Raw genomic sequence first — 20,983 nt, 5'->3', positions numbered from 1 at the left:
TAGCATCTCTCTGCTCCGCTAAAACAAAATATATTATAAAATTAATTTTGTCATAATTTTTTTTAATTTCTATACGCACAATTTTTTTATGCAATCTAGTTGCTCGATTTTAATTAGAAAAGAATTCAATTTTTTTAAAAAAATTTCGGTAATAACTTCGGCAATAATAACCGTTCCCAAAAATGGCGACGGCCACGACACTTTGCGCCGCAGTGGACGACGCGCGACGGACAAACCGCAGAGCAAATCGGACGCATACGGCGACGGCGGCGGTCACCAAGGTCATTCCGTCTGCGACGAGACACCGGCGGCCGTTCCTCCCCCGTCAGCCGGCCGTCACACCAACACGCCCCGCCCGACCGCGTGACGTCTACCATCGCGTCAAAGCCGGCCGGCTCGGAGAGGTCATGGACCTAAAAAACCGCGGCCGCGCGTTCAACGGTTCAACGGCGAGCTTCTCGTGTGCGCGATTATATTTTTATTATTGAGGCCAGTTTTAGTTGAACCCTGTGCACACCGGTAGCGCTTCGGCCCACCGCAGCATATCGTTATTATTATTATTATACTTTAACTTAGGCCGGACGCCTCCGCCGCCGCCGTCGCCGCACGCTTCTCGGATTTGTCGCGTCCGACCCGCACAAACACGCACACACATAATAGGTAATTATCCATAAGACACAATATCACAACATTATTTCACCCGGTAGTCACCGGTAACGGAAATGCGTTTTTGAACGCGGTAACGCGCGGCAGGTTACCGCGGTCGGCGATGACGCTAAAAGTTCAACAAACTCGTGCGTAACATATCACTTACCCGCGAACGCGTACCAGCCGGTAATCGTCTTTCCGCTTTCACTTTATGCGCACACGCTAACGCGCGTTGGCCGAAAATTCCAAAACGGGAAATTTTGTAACGAAACCGATTCACACCGGCTATAATATTATTATTATACGCCTAATGCGCCAACCGTTTTTGTGCCGTCGTCTGTCGAGTGTCGCAAAAACTTAACTAAAATAATAATTTAAAAAAAAAAAACCACGCGATGCGCGATGCGGCGTTGAAACCGTCTAGACACGTACTGTATCACATTGTCGTATCAAGACCCGCCTCTCTTGTTAGGCCACAGCCGCCGCCATTTTATGGAAAATAATTTTTGCATAATTTGCGAAACCGTTAAAGTCTATAAGCCGATGCGCGCAACAAATAGCTGTTCCAGCTGTGCGTATATTTACCTAACACAGTCATCCGGATCGCAGATACAGATAATATTATACAAAAAAAATATATATAATAACTAAACCGCTAACTGTTACATATCATTACGTTTGCCAGTAAACCAATTAGCGAAGCCAACGAAAATCACGACCGTTTAAGCAAACTTACCTTCTTGGCTTGAGTGGGAAATAATTACCCTATGGTAACATCTTCTTTTTACTTATTTAGTTGATCTCTACAAAGATCGACGTGAAAATTGTTAAATACGATATTCAACTGATAGAAAAAAAAATTGTTTTAATGTATAAAATAAATATTTTTAAAATTATAAGTAACTTAAGTTCTGTGAAAAAAAAAACATTTTGAAAACTAAACTAGATAATATTATATGACTTAAAATAATTTCAAAAACAAAACATTAAGGTCACTGCCACAGCCCTTATTGGACGGACAAGCGGTTGAGGTCGAACAAATTTGTTTTAACCATTTTCATGTTATTTCTTCGAAATATTAATTTTATACAATGGGATATTTTAGAGTCAATTTCAAAGAACTGGCCGGTATTGACTGCCTAACATTTTATTTGACCAACTCGAGGTTAATTGAAATGTTTTAATTCTGTAGAAAAAAAAGTTGATTTCTCACATTTATGCAACATTTGTTTACAAAATTATTCCCCCATCGAAACCTAATACAAATTAATACTAATAAGTAGTAACTAATAAGCCGAGCAGCATTTAAGTGTATACTTTGGTACACCAAAGGCATACAATAATATATTATAACGTCGCTGTGAGCAGCCGAAGTGACACTAAATATAATAATAATAATATAACGTGATCACTTAAGAAACGATAAATTACAATATAATCACCCACATGATATTGTTGTTCTATAAATATGTTATTATTATTATTTGTAAAAGCTATAGCGGTCGCGGTGACGAGGAGCTAAGGGGTCTTTGGTCGACTCGATTGTTATCAAGTTAAAGAGAGATGTGGTTGAACGACCTGGCCTGCCGATTTATCTTCATTGAACCGATTTCGTTTATAATAATAATACTAATAATTACTATTGTTATTAATATCATCGTCACCGGAGACCGAACGAGTGACAAAAATGTCTTTTGTAAAAATAGGGGGGGGGGGAATGAACAATATTAAAAAAAACTCAAAAAACAGTCGTCGGACAAAACATCAACGGTGTATCGACTGTCATGTTATTTTATACTTTGATATTTTTATATGGTAACGGTGTATTATCGGTTTTGCGCTGGGAACTAATAGTAAAGCGTTAATCAATGTGTATACACTACACACAATATTATCATATTATATTGACCGGCTCTCACTATCACGGGTAGACTTTGCACAAACGTTTTCTGTACATATGATATTATATTCGACCGTCGTAAATTATATCTAAACCGTTTTATCATCGAGCAAGTTTTTAATTTCCCACACCGCAGTCGCGTGGACTGAATAATAATATTATCTCAAAAATTATTTTTAAAAAATTATGGAAAAATAAATAGCGGTAGGTACGTCTAGTGTAGTGTCAATTATTTGTTTATTATTTTTTTTTTCAAAATAATAAGAGGTCATTAAAATATTGTTCAAACGTGCTGCCAACAAAATATTTTAAGGTTATACACTTATTCCGTTCTGAATGTTATCTCGTTGTAACGTTAAATGCCGGCAGCTTATACTTGAAATCAAAAGTGCAAAAGTACCTACTCTAACAAATCAATATTTGCTCGTTTTCTGCTCGGGTTTCGACAGCACTATAATAGGTTGTGTTTTTAAAACCCTTGTTATATAACTTGGGAGTCTTTTTCTTTTTACATTTATTCATCTCCAGAAATACCATAAAGATTGACGGGCCATGGCAAGGGCCACGTCGTCTATTCCTCATCGGTTTATACTCGAATATACTAGTTTTAATTACAAAACTTTCTTTCATCCTTTATTATTGCTAAAGTTTTACGTTAAGTTTGCGACTGTCGTTAAATCCATGTTATCAGATACAACAGCCGACGATGACGGTGAGATGGAGGAAAGAATTAAAAACTCCTTCAAAAAGTCTAATTAAAATTTTTGTAAAACATTACCCGCTTGACGTCTAGTTAGGTTAGGTTTAAAAAAAAAAAAATGATGAACAATAATTAATTGATATCGATTTCAAGGTAAAAAGTCGACCATCTAGTTTTTATTTTTAAACACCTCTTTATGAAACTATCATAGTTATTCAAGTGAATAATAAAAAAAATATTAATTATACCATAATATATAGATGCCTACGACGGATACTCAAAATTCTATACATATTTACATTAAAATTATTGCTAATATATTGTTAAGTACTGTTATATTAAGCGAAGGGTCCAGTGGTAAAACCACTTTACAGCGCAAAACTTAAAACACGAATTGAAAGTATAATGTATCAAAATCTTGGAAACAATTTTAATTATTCAGTCTAGGGTGTGTTTTTCTATGTTCTAATGTATGGTGATGAATATGTTTTAAAAAATCCATAACAAGTTATGGAAGAATTACTGTATGGTGGTTTTATCCCTGTTATCTACCCTTCAACTATAATAGACGACGTGTAAATGTGAAATTTGTAAATTTTTTGTTTAATCTTGAACCGGCAACGATAAGTAACACGTGTTACCAGACAAAAGTAAGATTGACCCTTTTTTTTAAGACTCGAATGACGTTACCATATCAGATCCCATCTTGGCTTTCGCCGCAAAAGAAAGCTGCCTCGGCGAATAGTCAACCCTGCGCCGGCATCCGGTTTATATTTTAGCAAACAGGTTTTTTTTTTTTGCCAAAATACAAAACTCAGAAGGTCCAGCGGCTGTCACGATACCACTATTTAATAATACCTGTTATGTAAGTGGGTAGTCGACGGTGAAACAGAATCGCATCTGTATCATTTCATACAATATTGTTTAAGAAGTAAATTACAAGTATTGAAGTATACCGTCGTATCGACTGCGAATAAAGTACCTACCGACATACATAATGCTACTATATATTATTATGTTGAGGTGTTTACAAAGAACAAGTGGTTATATGGGTTTTGTGAAGGATTTTAATGTCGGCGAACTGAAAATCGGTTTCAAATGAGTAAAACAAAAATATAAAAATATTGTCCAGATAAATTCACATTTACTTTAAAGTCAGTATTAAAAAATAAACGCGTTTTAAATTATTAGACAAAAATTCTTAAATATTTTTTTTCAACATTTAATTACAACGTTGCACGCACAATTAATAGAGAACTTTTGTCTATATTCATTCGGAACCTATATTTTGGGAAATAACAACCACCCAAGTACATCAACATGAACCCATTAAAACACATATTGTTGGTTAAACCCCAAGTGTTTGCTGATATATATATATATTTCTAGTTTGCGCCTAATAACCCGTTTGAAAACAAACAATAAAGCCCAACTGTACGACCTCGTTACCACCTAGTGTTTATTTTGGAGCCCTTGATTTCGGTTTTTTTTTTTAAATTTAAATTTTGATTTAAAAAACCGCGTACTCGACGTGCCGTTGAATACGTGTGCCGTTTTATACACTATGTAGACATAGGTACATCATATAGGGTCGACGAACCCAGCGACGACGTTAAATATTATATTTGTTTCGAAACAACACAATTTAAGTCAACACAAATGTTTTTTTCGCGAACCGTTCGGTTGTTATTATAATTTTTTTTTCGCACAACGTTTTCGCTATTGTTATTTTCTTCCCGAATTTATGTACCTACTGGACGGTGCTTACCCTGTGGTAGGGGCTAGGAAGTAAATAAGTTGTCGAATAACACACAAGGGTTTGCTTACGGGATTTGTACGCGATAAACGCACAGTATTTACCCGAAAATTTGAGTGTAACCGATTTTACTTTCCGTTCATAAATTTAGCGGCCACAAAAGGGCCAAACATGTACATATAAACCGATTCAAAAGTTAACATGGCGACAATACAACAAATGCCAAGTTTTTTAAACAAGTTTTTGATTGTACAATATTTTTCAACGAGACCCTTTTCCAAACTGTTTTTCGACCGTTTTGATTCTCACGACTTACAATATGTAGGCACATTCGAGAAACCACATAAAATGTAGATATAAATTGCAGTTAAAAATAATGACTGATGTAGTTACGACCAATTTTCAATAAACTCTTCTGGAATTATTAACATTTAAAAAGCGAATAATTCACAAAATTAGGAACTGTATAATACAGTCTGTATTTATATTTATAATTAACAGTAATTAAGTATAGGTAGTGCTTTTAAAACTTAAGAAAACTATTTTAAATATATACTGAGATGTAAACGGTTTCCGAAGTGTGAAAGGACGGTAATAAATAGAAAATATAGTTTTTTTTTAATGTAAAAAATATGTAACCTAACCTAACATAAACCATGTTGTTATTGAAGACTTTCCAAAAATAAATATAATATTATGTTTGTTAAAATAAGATGGAAAACTTATTTCCTTATAATTTTTTTTTTTGTAGGCAATACAAATCATCGTTTGTTTCTTAGTTATGGAATTAAAAAATAAAAACATTTTGTGACTGATTTATTTATACTCTGACAACGACAAGCAAATAAACTGGCACCCTTACAACACAAATAACAATTTATATTTTTATATCATACTAAAATAATTGTTAGAACTGTTTATAGCCAAATGTAATCTAGTAAAAATAATGTATAATACAAAACTACCTTTGATCTGAGACGTTCAAACAAGACTCTGTCAATGTGTTTATAAAGCGAACATATTTTGTGATAAGAGTCATTATAAAATAGGACACTATAATAATAATACCTTTACCGGGTACACGTTACAATCATAATATTATAGTAGCTAAGACGATGTACTCCTCCAGACGGGCAACAAGCGATACGATTATTATTATTATAATTATACCGTCTCGCGTTTGCACATCAACTCTCATAAATACAATTATTATAATATTAATATAGTATTATTGTTATCATCAACATTACAGTACCATCAATCAGTCTGTCAGCTATGTTATCGGTCACATAATAATCATGACTACGTAAACTACAGATAATATATAACATAACATACCGGATTACTAACTAGTGATAAAACTGAAGTCGACGTCTGCCATTTTTGTGGGATTTATATGTGTGTACAAAAAAAAAAAATATATAATATTTATCTGTGATTCTGTGTTATCAAACTTACTTGTAATATTGTAATAAACACTGATAACAGTTATAAACATGTGATAAGGTTCAAATTCCCACAAAAATGGCGGAAAATGGCAACTTCAATTATCTCTATTGGCGGCATAACGTACACTTAGCAATCTAGTCTATTATATATATATGCATAAATATCTGTGAATTAAACAGACACCACAATTGCTTGATAATTAGTTGATTACAAGTTTTAAATCTTCCACGATGGGGGGGGGGGGGGTAATTGCCTAAAGTTAGGAAAATTTCATAATCTAGCAATGATATTATGTCCGTTTATTCAGTCACATGATAATAATAGTATATAAGTTTCCCGTCGGACACTCCGTTATCGCGTTTAAAAAAATAATACAATACATTTTTAAAAATATAACACATAAACAACAGAATTAATCTTATATATTATATACATTATATAAAACACGTTTTGTACCTATACTAATACACGGGTAAAATACAGAACTTTGGGCTTTATACCTGCACCGACAGTATCAAAATGCGAAACAAATGAAAAGGTGATGATAAAAAAAAAAATAGCCCAGACCGGCGCGACGACGGCAAATAATTGTATTATTGTTGTTAAAAAAACCCAATTGGCATCGATGCTAAAAAATAAAAATAAATTTGTTTAAATGTGACGCACCGAACTCGTTATATTTATTAGGTTAGTTAATTAGGTGAATGTGTTTAATACTAATTTCAAGGGCGCAAAATTAGATAATTCTATTTAGAACGCAAAAGCCTGCGGTGCGAGCCACCTCTATTTATTTATTAGCCTGGACCAACCAAATATATATCTCACGAACACACTTATTATGGACAACTTAATCGAGGACCTATTATAAAATTTCCAGTTTAAATCGAGGCGGAGAGTAAAAGTATTAAATAAAATCGTTATTTTACACTGTAACTTAAAAAAATATAATACAACGAACTCATCATAGAAACGAATAAAATAATAATACTTGAAGCGATGAAGACCAAAAGTGTACAAATTAAATTTTCAACTCAAAAACAATGTTTTGCTACTTTGTTAATTTAATAATTCAACAGAACATACTTCTATGCGTGTTTTTGATTTACAATTTAAGCCACTCATAATGGAATAATTGAATAATGGCAGTAAATTTCACCACGTCATTAGGGGGCGAAATTAATAAACTATTTTCAACTGCGATTATTGCAATCGTCAGTCAGACTGTTGAAAATTCATCAGTTAAAAAACAGCTATATCAAAATCATAAACATGTTAAGACTAATATTTGTAATAATATATTTTTTATAAAATAAATCTTCATACACAACGTCGTGTATACACTCCAAAACTTTTGACTGAAATGTTATTTTCGTTTTTTTTTTTGAAAACAGACGCCTCATTTATACATTATTATTGTAGAAATTGCGGTTTCTCAGTGTATATGTAGATACGTTTTTGTTTTCAAAGATTGGCACAAGTCAAGTACAAGTATATATAACCCGTCCCGTTCCCGGTCGCCCGTTACTATTACTTTTACATAACAAAAAAAAAACATAACGTGCGCCCACAATTTTTATTATTGTGGGCTCGAGTCGTATAATATAATATATTATAATATAATATACACAGTTGTTGGCGAAAGAGGCCTCGCAAAATTATAAAAAAAAAAAAAAAAACGGTCGACCGATGCGCAATTTCCAAAAGGTACAATGACCCCGTCGCCGCCACCGCGCATAGATAATAGTTCGCATAGATTAGGCGACGACGAGCGCCGTTCCTCCTGTCTGTAGTGTATTAAAATAATAATAATAATAGTAATAATTATTATTAAACAACAAAAACACACATACACGACTATATCGTACGCACACACATAATACGCGTACACACCGTACACGTACGTATATAATAATATAATATAAAATATTGCGCGTTCGCCGAAACCGAATCTATAATGGCACTTCATGTGAGTTAATTACTTTACAACGACTTATCCGACTAGACGGATTGGTAATTTTCGCGAGTCAACAAGTGAACGCGCACATTATTATTATTCATTTACCGCGTGTTCGGTTAATACCGCGTCTGCGGTTTATACCGCAAAGTCTGACCTTTGCGACTTTCCATAGAATAATAATATGTCTAGATTGAATTTGCAGAACGTCTTTAAGGTTAACATTTTTGAACATTTCACGATTTTAAATACAGCCGTTTGAAGTTAAAATAAAATATGTAATCGCTTATAATATAATATCGAAACCCGTCACTGTATAACAAAACGTTCGGGATGAAGTTTTCGGTATTTAGACGGGAAAATTTGATAAAACGCTATCTATCGACACTAGTATCGTTTCGCCGATAATATTATTATTTATTACAGTCACACCGTGGCAAATTTTTGGTGCGATTAAATTAAAAAAAAACAATACAATAATTTTCACCGGCTCGTAATTAATATGCGCATAAATTTTACTTTTAGTACGAATAAGTGTTGTTAAAAAAACCGCACACCCGGCCTGGTTAATTTTGCTAATTGTCACATCTGCTTTTGCGCGCAGTCACTGAACCTATACAATAATATAATAATAATTAACGTCCAATATAGTGGAGGGAAAGGTCGCGGATCGGCCGTACGCGTTTTGCCGGTGGCCTTTGAAACTGGTAAGACTACTTTTTATTTTTATTACTTTATTTCAGCCGTTCAAAAGAAAAAAAAATTCTCGTCATACTATTGGCGTTTCTAGTTTTACATAATATTATATTATTTAAAAAAACCGGAATATACCTTCAAAGTGCGAACAAAGATTTTGCATGTATTTCCATGTCGGTATGAATTTAATAAAAATTCTACGTGCGACCGAATTAAATATTATATTATACTTTTGAAAAGTCGCGAGTAAGTTTCCAAAAATTTTTAATTTTACGAATATTTTACATTATATTTTGATTTATGATCAAAAAAACAAAAATTGTCCTTACCTGATGAGTGATGACGTCTTTGAGGTGATGTAAAAATACACTCCATCCTATTTCTTTGGCCGACAGTGGTTTTTCGTCGAGAGATTCTTACGTGAAATAAAACTAAGCGATATTCGCGTTGAAAAAAAATTTTTTTTTCAAAAAATAATCGACTACACGTTGAGAAAAAAAAATAATGTTGAATTAATGTATTTAATGTTTTTTTTTTTATTCATACAAAGGCCTCGGCGGAGAGCGCGCGCGATACTCAAATGCCGGCTGTCGACGTCGACGATCAGCCGGCGAATGGTTAGCGTGGCGAGACGCCGCCGCCGACTTTGCCGGCAAGAGCGTGTCGTGCGGCTTACGCCGGTGGCTGCGCGATGGCAAAGGCCCGCCGTGGCCGGTTATGCTCCAACGGCCCCCTACGACAACGTAACCGGCGCAAAGGCCGCCGTTGTCGAGTGGTCGGGAGAAGCGGTCCCGCGAAAAACCGGCGATCCCGGTGGACGGACGTGTCGGACAGACGGGAGGGCGGGCCGTCGCACCGACAAACACTCACCCGCGCGCGCACCAACACACACACACGAGTTGGCAACCGAATGGCGGGCGCACACACCGTCGGCGGCCACACTCGGGCGGGCGACGCGTCCCTCTCTCCCGTCCGCTCCCTTCCCCTCCATTCGGGTTTTCATCCGACGACACGCCGTTCTCCTCAGTCTCTCCCCATCCCTCCCGACCGTCACCTTCTCCTGACGCGCGCACACATACGCGGGCCCGCCGTTTCCCCTACGTCTACCGTCTGGGTCTTTCACCCGTCCGCCACCGCCGCCGCACCGACCGGCTAGACTACCCTCCGACCATGCGTCTCCCCTTACCGTCGTCCGCCCTACTACCCGCCCCGCTGCCGACGATCAACCGTCGCACCGCCACCGTGACACACCCGCCGATCGGTCGGCAAACATGCACACCACACCACACGTTAAACCATCCGTCTGACACCCTCCGCCGTCGCGCGCGCTACCCGCTCGCCACCGGTCCGTCGGTACCTGCCGCTTTCCAGCTTGCCCCTCTGCCGAGCGCCGCGCGGTACGTCCCGGCGTGCCCGCTGGCCCGTGCGGTACTACTCTACCGCAACGTCGTCGTGGCCCGCAAATCCGCCAACAAACTATCAACGTAGACGCGTAATATACTATACCGTACCGTGTCTAACGCAAGGCAACGTGTAGGTGCGTAAGTTGTACCTACACCACTGGCGGTAATAACAATAATAATAGGAACATATCGCCATCGTACAAAAGAAAATTACCTAACGTAGGAATCACACATACTCTCCACACCGGCCGCGCTGTCGGTTCATTTCGACGTGGACTATAGGTAGTAAGTACTAACGATGGCCAATACGCCTACCTACCTTAACTTTTTACACCAGGAGAAAGGTCTCGAATACTATTGCTGGTTAGTACTCATCATAATACTATAATATTATGTATAAATCACCAATAATGGTTATTTCGGACAAGAGCTAAAACTAATCCACCGCGATTAGACTTACAACGGAAGCGGCTTTATAGCATTTTTTCCCTACTATTTAACCATTACAGACGTTATTAATGTCGTTGTATTGAACTTAAAAATCTTCAATTCTTTTACTTTTCCATGCATTTTTACCGAGAAACATTGAACTTTTGGCTCAAAATCGGCACTTGAGAAGTTCCGTTCTTTTTCCACGGTTGAAAAAATGGAATAGTTGTCCTCTCCGTTCATTCAGTTTTGTGTTGACTATGTGGCCAATCTAACTTAACCTAACTGATTACTGATTGTTAATAAACACAATTGGTAAATTATAATGTGAATAATAATTCGGAACTCGGTGGGACTTTCAAAATCAGATTCAAGTCTGAAAAAATTGCAATATAAATAAACCAAGTCATATAATTGTAGGGGTAAATTGTGTATGTAAAATCTCAATCATAAAATATGGTACAAAAACAATGCTCAATTAAAAATATTCAAAATTTTCGAATTCTAAAGGTTTTTTCGTTCATCTTTGACTTTTTAATAACTTTTTCAGTACAAGAATAATTGTCAGTAAAATTCTAATTTAGGTACATATATCTAATTGTATATAAATTAAGTATTGATAAGACTTTTATACATGGCTAAAATGACAGTTTTTACAAGAGTTAGTACGTCTAAACTCAAATCTTAATTATAATTAAGATTTATTTATCATTTTTTCAATAGTTATCACTTATCAGCTTTGTAGGTGATTATGTTAACTCTGTCTAACTCAGCTTAAATGGATGATGTTGTAAATAATTTTCGTTCGTTGAAAAAATACAGCCGATAGGTATTATTATTATTGATAAATACTGCATGAGCGAAAACTTAATTTTTAAAAAATATGTCACTATTGTAATTTTGGTTTTCGACGCTTCAAAGTTCAATTGACCCAAAGTTCAATAAACCCTATACAACGTAATTATTATACCTACACACATACACATAATATAACAATAAGCACAAAACAGATGTATTTTTGCGTTTTTTGCTATATTAACCTAAATAAACAGTTTAAGAATTCCGCCAGCACACGAACAGTGGCTTCGCTGGAATACTAATAGTAGTTAATAACAAACATACCTGAGATACAAAATTTTAATTTTCATTGCAGTTTTTTGTACTAGTTCTCAATAGATACCTAAATGACTGCGGTTAATTAAAAATCATCATATTCAATCGGTGTACAAAAAAAAAATATTTATATATAACCAAATTATATAACTAATATATATAGCCACTAGATTGTTACTTGTAAGTCGTTTAAAGGTGTATACCGACAAAATACAAACAATCGTACAATCCGTTTAAAAAATAGAAATATTATCTTTTTTTACAGGTTATTCAAATAATTAAATAACTATAAGTTATTTAGTGCGGTTTAGTACAAGTAGATTACATAACGCTCAAAATTCAAATATTATAACAAATAAACACAGACACATAAATAATATATTCGTGCCAAGTCGAACGATATAAACGAGATAAGAGCTGATAGACGGTACGGTCGATGACGGGATATGTGAAGTGGTTATTCTGAGTATAGATAAATATACATATTTTATTGTAAGAGTTTTCATGGGAATATTGATATTCTAATGATGGTGATCTATAAAATGTCAACATTGATTGTGCGGGTGTCGTACGTCAAAGGTATTGTCCAAGGCCAAAGATTGTATGTCCGACTTTATCCTATCAAAGAAAATGCCAAAAAAAACACAATTACCGGATTATTAGTCCATAAAGACCCGGATGGTACTTCTAAATGGACTTCTAACTTCTTGTAGTTACGTTAAAAATGGAAGCAGTTCACCTCTTCTCCTTCAAAGTCTGGGAAAACAACCTAAAAAACTTACTCATCGTTCTGCTCAAAATTATGACACGCTGTAACTTTTTAAGAATAGACCAATTATGTCCAAACTTGAGTGAGATATTCGTTAGATATCGATAATACTATAATATCTAGAACCATTTTCTAGAACGCAATGTTAGTGTGTACCTGAAAATGATTTACTCTCAACAACACATTTTGTATGGTCAAAATTAGTGATTGCTTAACGTCTTATAAGTTATACAACTGCGAAGAAAAAACGTATATACAGGTACAATATTTATAAAAAAAAAACTAACCTTGCCGAACCTATTTCATTTGAGTATAATACACATTTCAAACGACAGGTTTGATAAGAAGAAGCGCATCAGACAGAATCCTATGTACAATTTTTTATTTCATACTTACATTATTATTACTCCCTATTATATGTATGTATTATAAAATATTAAAAACGAAATAATTAATATATTTTATAGTTTTCCATTTTCTCGCAAACTAATGGTCCATTAATTCGTTTTATAGTATACCTTTTTGTACACCTATTTATGTTCAGGTTGTATCCTATCATATTTATCAATGCAACATTTCTTTCAAAAAAGGTTAAAGGCCAAAAATTACCGAATATCAATAGTAAAAAAAAAAAAATATGTACAATTATTTATCTATCTCATTGAAAATGTAATTCCACAAGTTGTGTACTTGTAGATAACCTACAAAATAGAAATTAGGTCAATTGGGCCTGTTAAAATAGTTATGTCTCATACGATAAAAAAAAATACAGTTTTTGATTTTATCAGTATCAAAATAAAGTCAGATTAAAAATGAAATTAGATTTTTTTTCGATAAAAATTGTTCTTTAACTAATTTTTTTCTAACTCAACCAAAACCTTTTATTCGAATTATAAACTGTTTGAGCTAGTTCAAGTATATCATACATTTTAAGCTATAAAATATATTTAAATATGTTTAACGCATTCGAGATATTGTAAATCCTAATTATACAACATAATTGGCTGGGATTATTAGTAAGGTACCTTATATTTAACTGAGTTGTGTCGTTATCTCTACAGAGATGTATGTATACTACATAATACTTGATACACTGTCAGTTAACATCTGTAGTATAGATTCTATACTATTCAACTCATTTTTTTAAACAAAATAAACATGTTATTACCATTTTTTCCATTCATCTTAAGGATAAATCTTGGTATTCGTTTGACAGCCAACAATTTTCTCTGTTTTGGAGAGCAATATTAATAAAAGATCAATGGTTTTAAAATGAACGTCATTGCTCGCTCATAAAGCAAGACTCGTCAAAGTTTTTTTTATTTGTTAGTTCAACTGGAAACAGATACGATTTTTAGAGACGTCTACTAAAATATGTAGCCTAAGTTTTATTATTTTATTTGTTTAATAGATCCAAAAGTTAAATTTACGAATCTTCTTCATCACAGTTGCCAGTGATGGCTCTTGCCTGTTAAACTAAATAATATATATTTTTTGTATCAATAGTAAAACTTGAATACCATAACAATCATACAAGTTATCACCTCAACTAAAAGCAATTGTATACTACCTACAAAATATGTTACAACCGTTTAAATTCCATTGTTTAATTAAAAAGCCATAAATCATAAGTAACATGTTTAACCAGATGTTAATTGTGAAATTAATATATTTCAGATTTTGATCGTTAACGACATAAATACCTATTTGTAATTTGTATAACTAAAAAACGCTCTATGATTATAATCAATCGAGTTTAATCGATTATACCGTTATTTTATGTATACAAATTGCTTGTAAAAATAAATGTACAGCTCTGCCGTGAATAAAAACAATTACCTATTTTAATATTTTGCTTGTATCAGTTAATAAAAAAATAAGAGGATTACAATATCTTAAAAAGGTTAAACTGATTTTATTCTGTATTCAAGCAGAAGCATAAAATGGACGACTGAATTAGAACATAGTGCAGAGAAAAGAGATAAATTACAGTGAAATATACTGGTCGAGTGTTGATAGATTTGCACACTATATGTTTTAACGGGGGAAAACTCAGATTTTTAGTTGCAGGTAAGCTGGACCTTTGTTACAAGGGTTGTGTATCTAATTTTGTTCAAAATGGATACTAATAAAAATAGAAGAGAACTTCAACAGCCTACATATTCATTAAGAAGTGGGATGAAGGTATATTTTGTTAAATTTAAAGTAACCGAGCTGTTATCGGACACTGCATTTTACAATATTGTAAGGTTTGATTAGGTTGCCCATATTGATTTGATAGAACAGACAACTGAATACCGATTTGAAAATTAAATAATGAGGAAAAGAACTAATAGTCTCCATACTTAAAGATTGAAACGAGATTATCAAAAAAATTATTTTTTGTTTAAGTCAAACATGAACATAAACTAATTCCTGGGTTGACCTAATTATAATTACCCAAGTATAATTCATTATGTAACATACGATTACACAACTTAATGCGTTAAAAATACAACACAGCAGATCTATTAGTTATTACCATAGTAATTGCTTACCGTGCAAGTGAGAAATTAAAATAAAAAAGACATTAGTTTAAACTACTTAACTTAACTGCTTACTTATTTCCATTTTTTTGTTAATGGTTTTTGGTAAGGAAACAACCAATTCACAATAATATGTAACATGGTAGAAATTTGGATTACTGACATCTTATATCATTCAGAAGTAAACGGCTCGCGTTTTAGATGATTTTTTAGATATCAAAAATATAAAAATAGACATAGTAAACAGATAAAGGTATTCTCTATACATTGGCAAAATTTGGTTAATCTAACGTTAGAACTGGCCTCAAATACTTGTCCAACGCAAAGAAATTTTGAAAAAAAATTGTAAACTAACCTATATAAAACTACTGTGATAATCTGACAAAAAAGAATCCTCATTACTGTATGTAACAAATATATACTATAGTTCAAGCTCTAAATTAAGATTTTGAGATATATTGCTTATACTACTACACTCCTTAGAAATGTCCGGTGTAACGTCCTCTTAACACGAAAAAGAGATATCTATTTTTATATTTAATTTTTGTTTCCACTTCTACAACGCATACATGCTCTATTTTTGTACAAAATAGACCCTTGACCCTATTTTCATCAATCCAAAGTTCCCATTTTATCCGATTTACATGTTTAAAGGAGTTCCACTTTTTCTCATTATTTGTTTTCATTGTAAAACAGTTTGTAAAAAAATTGTTTTTTAACTATTCTAAAAACAATGGAAAATAATAACAGCTTGTATAGTCAAAACACAAAAGATATTATGAGAGGAATAATTCCAAACGTTATTCACAATTAAAATCGGATAAAATGGAAACTAGAAATGCAATCCAACAAATAGGAGTGCGCTTAATATTGTGTTTAGATTGTTTTATATTATAGTAAAAATGCAAACATATACTTATTTCTTGTCCATACTTGCAATTAACAATGCTTAGCGAGATCTAGTGTCTAGAATATTATATTCACGAAATGGTATCAATATTTGCCGCTAGATGTCATTACGTTACATTTTTTACCAACATTGTTAGAATATCACATATTATAAATTATACTGAAATTAAAAAAATCACAACTGTTTTTAGATTATAAAATATATATGATCTTTGGCGTTGATAAAAATATGTATATACTAGCATATTTGCCTAATTCATACAAAAGTGAAGAGTGCCTATAAATTTGGCAGCCTAAAGTACAAGTCCTTTGGTTAACAAATTGTTGTAAGACATGGATAGTAACTATTTTGGCTTATACTTATTTTTGGGTACAATGTTTATCTAATTGTCAAGAATCAGTCTTTAACTTACTACCATTCGCATACTTCTAATGCACTTTGAGAGAGAGTTCAGCTATTTCTGATAATGATGACACTCCATTTCTATTATGACTGTTATGAGCTGGAATAAGAGAGGCATATCAACACAGATCAATTAACTTCTCCCTAAACTACAATAGGTTTCAGTTCTGATTTTAAGTTACACGTTAATACATAAATTATTTTTAATAAAACATCAGTGTAGTCATTAGGTAATGTTATTTTTTTTTGCCTTATTATGTGAATTTTCATCAGCTGTGGGCACAGAAGGAGCATTTTTATCTTCTTGCCAAATCCAACTAACTGATGAAATCCCAAAATAAATTCTTTGTCTTAACAGCTATATTCGGCCATTGATTGATATCTCGCATGGAAATATTAATTTTCTTTTTCACAAACATAAATATTCGCTTGTAAGAATTATTGAAGGCTAAGGGAGAAATTTAAAAATTAAGGCCCAAACGAACAAACTCATCTATAAACGAGTAACATTGTAGACAATTTTTAATTTTTTTATTCTGACATAACATTATCCACATTTTGTTTTTCTGGTGCCATTATGAATCTATAAACATATTACACAAGATTAAAGACCAAATTAAAGATAAATATTTAATACTTGAATAAACAAACATTTTTTTTGTTTTATTCTTCAAACCCTAGTTTTTATTTTATTCTAATTTTACAGAAACCTCAAAATGCAGTATTTGATCAAAAACCAACATCTGTACAAATTACAATAAAAAAAAAATTATAGGTGAGCTGTAAGGTATTTGAACTAATAGGTTTTATATATATGTATTAATTATTGGTGCTATTTTAAGTAATTTTCTTAAGATGCTAAGACCATATTTTTTTATTTTGATAATTTATATACTATATACCTTCAGTTATTTAACAGCGGTTTATAACCAGAGTTGTGCATTTTTTTATTTAAAAAATAATTGTTTAGTCAAATAAACATTTTTTCAAATAAACCATTATGAATATTATTCGAATAAAAATACCTTTGTTGCTAATTATTTATTGGAATAATTTTTGTGGTTGTTTCTAATTATGTTAGTTTAATTTTAATTAATTTGTTTGAAAAATGTTACATAATAATTATTATTTATTTTAAAAATATGTTCTTCGAATCGTTTTAGTTTGTATTCGTCATTTAATTAAATTCTGTCCAACTAGTTCATTAACTATAATTATTGTTTTAACTTCAGTCGTAAATTTTATAATATATATGTTAATTTCAATATATTTTTTAAAATAAGAGTTATTAATTATCATTAAAAACCAGTTGAACACCTATTAAATTGCTTTGACAATTTGACAAATTTTTATTATTTTTATTACTGCAATATAAGCGGTCTAAAAAATTAACTGGTTGGTTAACTGTTGGTGCTCACCTTTAGTATGTAACTCACCATCAATAAACTTGCCCCTTTTAAACATAGTAAAAAAAAACTGCTATAATATAATCTAAAATTAATATAGATCTAAGCTAATCGCTTGTTTTCAAGAATCACAAAATTATAATAAATATTTGGACAACGGCGCCTACATTAAGTGGCAGCAAATCTATACAAATTTAAGAAAACAAAAATTGATAATAAAAAATGTTATCGGCTTGTTGTCTATTTATTTGTTTTTTTTTTATAATTATTTAAATAAATAATTAATAATAATTTCTTATCTTTTTATTTTTGTTACCTTATACGTACCTATCACAGAATGCATAGTAAATTTGTTTTTTATCTTGAACGTTAACCATTGATTGCTTCAGTGACAGGATAAGTACTTTCGATTGTATTTCTCTTTTTATAATATTATTATTGTTACCTTTATGTCATATACTAATGATTTTCTAATGTTGAATAGAGAAAAAAATCTTAAATTTTAAATATAAATTATGAATATTTTTTTTACCCGAATAAATTTGTAAAGGAGTGTAGAATTAATTACAAAGTCTGAGCCAAAAAAGTCTATTGATGAGAATTTTGACATTTTGACCTCATCAGTTTTTAAAATCCCATGTTTTACGCAATAGTTATAATTTAAATATATTCATACTTGTTTTATTGAAATATGCTCTTAAATTGTGAAAATATAGTTATTATTCAAACGACAATTCCTTATCAAATTGATTATATAATATACAGTGTATTATCAACTATTCGCTACATTTTTATTGGAATTTTGTAAATAAGATAATTACAATTGAGGAACCTAAATGACAATGGATATCCCATGTAAATGTATACCTTGGCTTAAATTATTGAATGTATAGTTTCAAATACAGTTAATTATGGATATGAGCTCAGAAATAATGTCGAACAAGTCTTTTGAAACATACACAATGATCATAACAATAATATACACTACAAAAATAAAACTGACAAAAACTATAAATCAAAATTTATGGCTAATTATTATGTATTATTTAACTATTTAAAAATTAGTTAGTACTATATTTTACTATTTTAATTATTATTAATTATTGTATTGTTGTGCACTTCAATATACAAATATCGATAAATAAAAGACTTGACTGATCATCAAATAATTTGTTGATGGTTCAATTAAATTAATGGACCAGTCCTAATCAGCCACCTTTAGCTACTTAATTTTATCACTAGCAACGCATTAAAACAGTTAGCCTATACGTATTATTTATAAAAAAAGTCAATTAAAAAAATTCACAACAAACCTAATAAAACAGAAGGAGCCCTTTTACAATATAGGAACAAAATCAACAAGGTGCAGTTTCACCATTTGAATGTATAATATGTACCATAAAGACACTATTATCAATGTATATTGGATATGGCATGGGCCAAAAAGGATCAATCTCGAACTTTGGAAAATGTCACAATTTAAATCTCTGTTACTATCATAAAAAATGTGTACTTAATTAAAACTTAAAACAATAATTAAAGTAAATAGTTTAAATAAATACTTACCAACTCAATAATAAATTATTATTGAGTTAGGTTAGGTTAGATTATTATTAATATTAACACTAAATAAATTTGTATTTACTATTTACCTACTTAAAAAATAATCTTTTATTGTTTAAATCAATAAATATACAATTTTATTATAACATATATGTACAGTTATATATTTGGTGCGCTAAAAATAGTATATTTCAAATAAATCATTATTAAAAAATTACTGTTTTTTATTTAAATTAATATTACCCAGATTTGATTTATGATGTAAATGAGGTTATTCATAATAGTTTTACGACAATTTCTACTCTGGATCCCTGCAAATCGGTTCCAAATAAGTTTGCAAAATAAAAATAGGTTGATATTTTTTTTAGAATCGTAATTTACTTTCCTGTTTATGCGAGAGTTTTTCCTATATATATGAAATCTGCAAATGAGAAATTTTTTTTTTTTTTAAAACAGATAATTTTCTTTCAAACAAACCTTCCTACAACAATAGTAGCCAATCGACTTTATTATTCTGTCAATTTAATAAAGCCATTTCCTCATAATTGTCTTTTTAGACAATTTCTATTACTTCAATTTTACAGGGATAAAACTTTCCAGTCCGTCAAGAAAAACTGAGTGATTTATATAAAAATATTTGGAACCGATTTAGACAAGATTTCCAAAAATTCATTGAATGCAAAAATACATTTTTTAAACCTTTGTAACTTTTTTTCTGATTGATATTTTGAAAAACGCATATGACGTTCCCTCGAATATCTTATCCTATGTCATTTTTATTATAGGTTTTTTTCCTCTAAAATCACTTTTATCGACGAGACGTCTTTTTAACCGACCCAAACCACAGCATTATTTAAATAAATATAAAATTATTATAAAAGCACGTTATTTAAAAGATAATTTAAAGAAAATATAATTAAGAAAATGTATATTAGCCACTGGATAGTTTTCCGGTGGCGTGTGTTTTAATTATTATTATTACTATAATCAATGATTTTAATTTATATAATTGTAGACGATTACCGTTACCGAATCCCGTTAATGCAAGTGTCGCTGAAGTCGTGCCCCGAAATTTTGTCCAACAAGTCATTACCAGCGTCCAGCACAGTCATCGATTACCTTACTTCGTTGATTTATTACACGATAAAATGCGTACAAGACTATCTAGTTTTCGGCGGTACGTCTCAATCACAATACTAAGTTATTAACTAACTAAAGGTTCAAAACATATACTATCTTGTAGAGTTTAAAGTATACTTGAATAATAAAACTTTTATACGATTGCACACACATTAAACTGCACACGTATAATTTGGTCAAATATAAAGTATATTTGTCGATAACACACACAAGTTATCTT

General features: G+C 31.9%; 2 long non-coding RNA genes across 2 annotated transcripts in view; one reads left to right on the top strand and one right to left on the bottom strand.

Moving 5' to 3' along the window:
• LOC126835549 (uncharacterized) overlaps window positions 1–9,683 on the bottom strand; it is a 22,920-nt gene extending 13,237 nt beyond the window's left edge. Inside the window, exon 1 of the long non-coding RNA XR_007685220.1 lies at window positions 9,433–9,683. This is a non-coding gene — a long non-coding RNA (uncharacterized LOC126835549). The remainder of the gene's footprint in view (window positions 1–9,432) is intronic.
• On the top strand, window positions 8,446–20,983 carry LOC126835548 (uncharacterized). The gene is made up of 3 exons (XR_007685219.1): window positions 8,446–9,114; window positions 17,361–17,429; window positions 20,639–20,983. It is a non-coding gene; the product is annotated as an uncharacterized LOC126835548 (long non-coding RNA).

The sequence above is a fragment of the Adelges cooleyi genome, unplaced genomic scaffold (genome assembly GCF_023614345.1).
Source record: "Adelges cooleyi isolate 19-005CV unplaced genomic scaffold, UGA_ACOO_1.1 ACOO_flye_CR_arks_rails_tigmint_CR_PRNA_23, whole genome shotgun sequence".
NCBI lineage: Eukaryota > Metazoa > Arthropoda > Insecta > Hemiptera > Adelgidae > Adelges > Adelges cooleyi.
Note: the sequence above shows the minus strand (reverse complement) of the source record. Positions and strands in the feature narration are given on the sequence as shown.